Source organism: Calonectris borealis, chromosome 9 (assembly GCF_964195595.1).
Source record: "Calonectris borealis chromosome 9, bCalBor7.hap1.2, whole genome shotgun sequence".
NCBI classification, from domain to species: Eukaryota; Metazoa; Chordata; class Aves; order Procellariiformes; family Procellariidae; genus Calonectris; species Calonectris borealis.
Window position 1 is genome coordinate 7775549 of NC_134320.1, and position 6333 is coordinate 7781881.

A 6333-nucleotide genomic window follows, 5' to 3' on the forward strand; every position below is an offset into this window, starting at 1 on the left:
TACCTCTGACCGTTACCCCCAAAGCAGAAGGCATGCAACTGCACCAGAGCTGTTACTGTTCTGATCCCTCTCATACTCTAAGCATTCCTCTTCACCCACATACATTCTGTTTCCTTCTTTGGAAACTGGGTCTTTCCTACTGTATGTACAAAAACTTGTCAGCCTATGGCTTATAAATTCATTGGCCAGTTTCCCTGAAACTCAACCACATGATAGAAGACTTAAAAATATTCCATGCTAGACGCCAGAGAACCCACACACAATAAAGCTCTTCATGTATATCTTTACTCTGGCATAGACTTCAGTCAGGGCTTCTTTGACATGACAGGCAGTCAGATACAACGCACAAATCCAGAAGAAACCAGGCTCCCTCAGTCACAGTTCAAAAAAATCATTTGGGTCCTCTGCAGCACTGATAACAGCTTTGAACCTGGAGCAGAAACTTCAGTAGGACTCATCCTATAATTTTGCAGGGCACTCGGTGGCCAGTTACAGAAACTTGAGCTATGACCATCATATAGATGGATTGTTTCTTTCACATGCAGTCTAGTCCATCCTCAGAGCTAATGGCACTGCTCATGCCCACAGCACCCAGGATTGCAGTGTCAGTCCATAATTTTAACTATCTGGGAAGCTAGCAAGTGCCTTTAATGGGTTTAAACTAAAGTAATATCTAATTTTGAAAGAATTCCATTTAAAAGAGAAGATATTTTCATTGTAGGAAGAAATTCAAAATATGAATTCCCAGCTGATGTAATCTGCATAATTTCAATGCATTCAACAGAACTACACCATTTTAGATTAACTAAAAAGCTAGATTCAAAATGCAGCCCTTTACTTTGATTAACTACCTGGCAAGCACTTCACTCATGCTCAATTTATACAGGGTAGAAAATCCTTGCTGTTCTCCAGTATTAGCAGAAGCTTTACCCTCTTAATTATTTAAGGTAATACAATGAGGTGGTCAGTGACCTGGCTGACTAATGAAAGAGACAGTCACTGAGCTTTAGATTATACTTCAAGCACGCTAAATTGTCGCTTTTTCTGTGAAGATACAGCTCTGGTAATTTATTCAACACTGCCATCTGTACTTCTCATAAAGGAAATGCATTTTTTCACAATAAAAAATGAAACGTTAGTGAGAGATAAGTAAAGCCTAATCTTTTGCTTAAATTTGCATCAGGGAGTACTAAAGCATAATATTTTACCAACAGCATTAACCTTCAGATTGGAGATTCTTACCGTCTCCTCTGCAGCACTGCACCTTCTGCACATTTCTGTCTTTTTGGAAGGATTGCCATTAGAAGCAATGACTACATTAAACAATTAAACTATTTGTTTCAAAATCACTCCCAGAAGATAAAAACACTCTTGGAGAAGCCTCTAACAGTAGTTGGATAGACTGAAAGGAACTATAGTTGGATTATGTAAGCCTTACATACAAATCCTTTTGTGCACTTTACTATTTTTTTTATTACAGAAATGTTTTTGCTTAAAATTCTTGTTCACAAATACATAGAACAAATGAAGTTTCTAGAAAAGTTACAATTTCCACTGCATCTGTAACTCAACCACAACTTGTTAATGCAAGTGTAATTTTTCACAAAGAGGAAGAGGCTGTGTGGTATAGACTGTCCATGTGAAAAATATGAGTTTACAGTTGTAAAAAATCAGTATACTGAAAGCACCTGCTGAATAGCATATTTTCTGTTATGCCATAAGAATTACCAACCAACAAACCCCAAACCACCATCTATTATAGAATCATAGAATCATTAAGGTTGGAAAAGACCTCGAAGATCATCGAGTCCAACCGTCAACCCAACACCACCATGCCCACTACACCATGTCCCTAAGCACCACATCTACACGTCTTTTAAATACTTCCAGGGATGGTGACTCCACCACTTCCCTGGGCAACCTGGTCCAAGGCCTGACCACTCTTTCAGTAAAGAAATTTCTCCTAATGTCCAGTCTAAACCTCCCTTGGCGCAACTTGAGGCCATTTCCTCTCGTCCTAAATTCAAATATCTGACTTCCAAATGATGTAAGCAGAAAGTTACAGGTAAATCTACTTTCAATTATAGGTCAGATGACCCTAGCCAGAAAAATAACAGTATTCCTATGAGTTACCACAGTACTTCTTTCTCAATGACAGCACTAGTACCAGATACAAGTCTTAGGACCCTTTCCATGAATCATAGCTCAAGACACAAGATTCGTATCCTAGCCTCAATTTTATCTTCAATAGTTTATGAATTCCAGCCATAGTCTGGAAGCACAAGTATGCTCCATCATAACCAACAGACATACATTGTTCTTATCAAACGCTTTCACATATAAATACAGATTTTCTCAAAAGTGAAAATTTGAACATCATTTACATGGTTTTACTATGTTTTCCACCATATTATACAACTTGCTTTAAATTATTTAGAAACTGTTTAGTATCTAAACCCTAGTTAATAAATTATTTTCATATGACTGTAAAAGCATATTAAAATACTATGGAAAATGTTGTTAAAAATGAGCTTGTTTGGGATAAGTAAATTGGACACAATTTCAGTGCTTTGACACTTTTAATTACATTGTATTTCTGGTTTGCACTCAGCTTCGCTTTTAGGGAAAATGTGTCCCCTTTTTACAAAACCCAATAAACCCTTAAATCCAAGTCCTACTAAATTGGCTCAATAGAAGATGGACACGAAATTATTATTTGTGTCTCTGAATTTCTTTGTCAAAAGCAGTGATGTGACTGGTTGACACCACTCGGTCTCTACTGTTAAAAGTTGTAGCTTTTATCTGTCCTTTCTAAGCATGTTTTGGGCCAATGGCAAATTGAGAACGACTCTACAGTTTGATGATTACTTCAGCTGGAAGCACGCTCTAGGAAATGTTTAATTTTATACATAAAACTGGAACAAGGGGAAGGGGAAGGACTGAGAACTGGGATTATTATCAGAACATTCTCTGCATCAGACAATAGAAATTGTCAGGAGAAGTGGAAGTTCCACATTCAAATCCCCACTCCAAATTAGTCAAAGGCAGGACTGTTCTCATCTGTTTTCCAGAGGCACTACTGTATATGAGGCAGAAATTGCACCACCATTATAAAGAGCCTCTGAATATGGATACAAGGTTGCTGATGAATCCTGCCATGTCTCAGGTAGGGACTACAGCAGTGTCACCAAGTAATTAACACATATATCCAGCAGATGAAAATTTATAGGGGCTTCACCAGCAAAAACTTCACTGCTGAGAGACAGCTGCCTCCATGGTCAGTCAAGAGCTGAGTAGAGATTTTTGTGATTGCTAGTGACATCTAAATACTGGCATCTAGAAGATTTAGTGCCTATACGTTCCTGCAAATCAACCCTAAAGAGATTTTTCCCATCCTAGGCTTTCAAAAAGAAAAGATTAATTGGTCATCAATAACTTACTTTATCTTCCTGGCAAACTCTTGCTGGATACAAAATGTAGCTAACCATGTCAATCCATTTTCTTGTATTGTTGACATGAAATATCATATACCTCCAGGCTGGGAAGGCTTCCTCATTTTTGATATTGGGATAGGTTCAGGCAACTGAACTAACCTCCAGACAGTTGAGTGAAATTGCCGAGGGAAGGGTGCAGGAGTACCAATGCCATTTTGCACACAATTCATCATGACTCTTTGCTCTCCAGAAATTTAGCCCTTCTACAGTCTACCCTTGAATTTTATCTTTTGTTCCTTCAGAGAGAAATGAGTCAGAAAGTTTAATAGTTTGCCAGCAAATCTTTGAAAGACACTGACCTTAGAAACAAAACCCAAGGCACTATCAGAGAAAAAAATGAATAGACAATAACCACTCTTGAAAATCTGCTGGAAGATAATTTAGAATTATGCCATTTAAAATACAGCCACTCTGTAATCATCCTCTTCAGTTTAAATCTCACGAGATCAGTTCTGAAGATGCATTGGTAAGTCCGCATTACTGCATCCTTACTGCTGGCAGGCTTTATATGCACAGATCAAAAAAAGAGTGTAGAGACATTTATTTATAATTTTGCTGTCAAAGTTAGCATGGTTTTGGTAATTGTGCAAACCCATTTAACAAGAAATTCACCCACCACAGTTCACAGATCATTGAAATTATAATGGCTCTAAACAGCAGTGCTCTGACTTGCAGATTGTTGCTTCAGGATCACCCAGCAAAGAGGTCAGCACTAACCTCCGGCTGTAGTACACCTATCTGGCTTCCCACCAGTTGTTAGCAAAAGAGCAGCAGGATTCTGTCAAAAATGCGTCAAGACAATTGTCACCTGAAGGTAAAAAAATTGTATATTGCATCAAATACTGTCAAAAATGTCCTATGGGGAAGGGCAGTCCTCAAATATTCTTACAGAGATTTAATCTTAAGCACAGATGTTAAATAAACTCCCTAATGCCACCTTGCATTGGTATGCCAAGTACCGCTATGTAACTTTCCTGAGAAGAAATTAAAGCAATTTCCTGCATGATACACATCGCCACTGTTGGATTCTGTTGTCTGCCTCCTTCTGTAGCTCCAGAAAGGTGTCCAGTCTCGATCTGAGTATTTATTCATAACTTAGCAAGGACTTGACTAGTTTGTCAGATACAGCATGCTCACTAGCTACATTTCTAAATTAAAAAATTAGTAGACTGGAACCAGAGATAATATCAACTTACACCCAGCATGCTAACTTAAACCACCTTAAACAAACTTCTACTCCCTTAAATTCAATTATTCCCATTTTTCTGACGAATACTGCTACCGCTATAAAAAGTGTAATCCTGCATAAAGAACATAACTTTCTGCTCCTTGTATTTATAGTTTGGTATAGGATGCTTGGATTTGAAAGTTACATGAAATAACTCTTTGCAACACATTGATAAAACAAGTGTAAGAATGCCTCAGAACAGAAATCTGATCACTGACTGTATAAAACATCCATTGAGGTTTCCCTGCCTTCTCAGAGAAAACTCTTTTCCTGATGTGGATATCCAGGCTTGGCACTTCTTGATAGTGCAGAATTGCCTCAGTAGTAAGTGGAGAGGTTTCTGCTAACAAATGTAGTCTAGGTAGGTTAAAAACTTTCCTTCTGTTCCTACATATATAGGATAACGCACCAATGTAGGAGAATGTGAGCCTCTGACTACTGGTGCCAGACGCAACGTCATCAAACACTCACTCAACCGCGCTGCCTATGCTCAGGAGGCACAGAACAAATAAGGGAGCTGGAGTAACAGAGTTTCGATGCTCTCTCTGATAACAGAACTGGGGAACCTCAGTGTTCGTGTGCCTACCAAGAGAGTGGCAAAGCACAGACAGCATGGGAAGCAGGACTCCCACCTACGGCCAGCAGTTGCGACATGCTGGTTCAGAAGCTGTGAATCTGCAAGAGCACGTGCTCAGAGAGTGACAGGGAACATCCCAGGAAGGTCTGCTCCATGCAGAGGAGAGGGACTGCTTGAGACTGAACTTGAGGAATGATCCATTTCTCAAATATTTAAATTTTTGTTTAAATGTTATCAAATAATTGGAAGCTACATTATCAGTAGTAGTCAAATGAAATGTGGTATTTACTGTGACTGAAACATTTAAATCAGCTAAGAGTCCCAGTAAAGCCCTCCTGAAATCTGTATGTAACACATTTGGACTGCAATCTTTATAGTCAGTATATGAGAAGAGATAGATTGAATATCTTCCTAGTTCTTTCTTGGTGGTGTATGAGGCACGTGATTAAAACCAGGATAATAATATTCTCATGAGTTGTTTTCTGTATTTCAGATAGAGAAGAATTACATAAAATAGTTTTTATTATTATTGTTTGACCATTATAAGTATTTCTCATAGGGAATTAGGTCTCCCACTTTGAAAAAATATGTCACCATTATTTACATGAACAATAAAGTTAAAATAGAACATTTATGGGATGGAAGAGAATAAGGAGGGTTGGTAACAGCTGCTAGAGAACCCTGGAAGTATGTAATGAGTTTCTAGTCACTAACTAAAAGTGAAAAAGTTCACATAAAAAGAAGTGATTATTTGCCAGTAAGCCTTCAAGTACATCCTTTGTGAACAGCCGCAAAGGGAAAACCTGGACATACTTTACAGCGCAGCTGTAATACAATACTCAGGTTGATATTAGGCAACTTCATTCGGTTCAGTAATGAAACTAGCAGAAACATGGAGTAAACCCAGGCTGGTGTCACTAAAAAGGGTTTATGCTAAAGTTTGTGATGTGATTAGGGTTTTTTAATAAATAAGTATTAATGATTAATTAAATGCATTTAGTGATGCCACATTTCAGATTCATATCTTCCCTGTG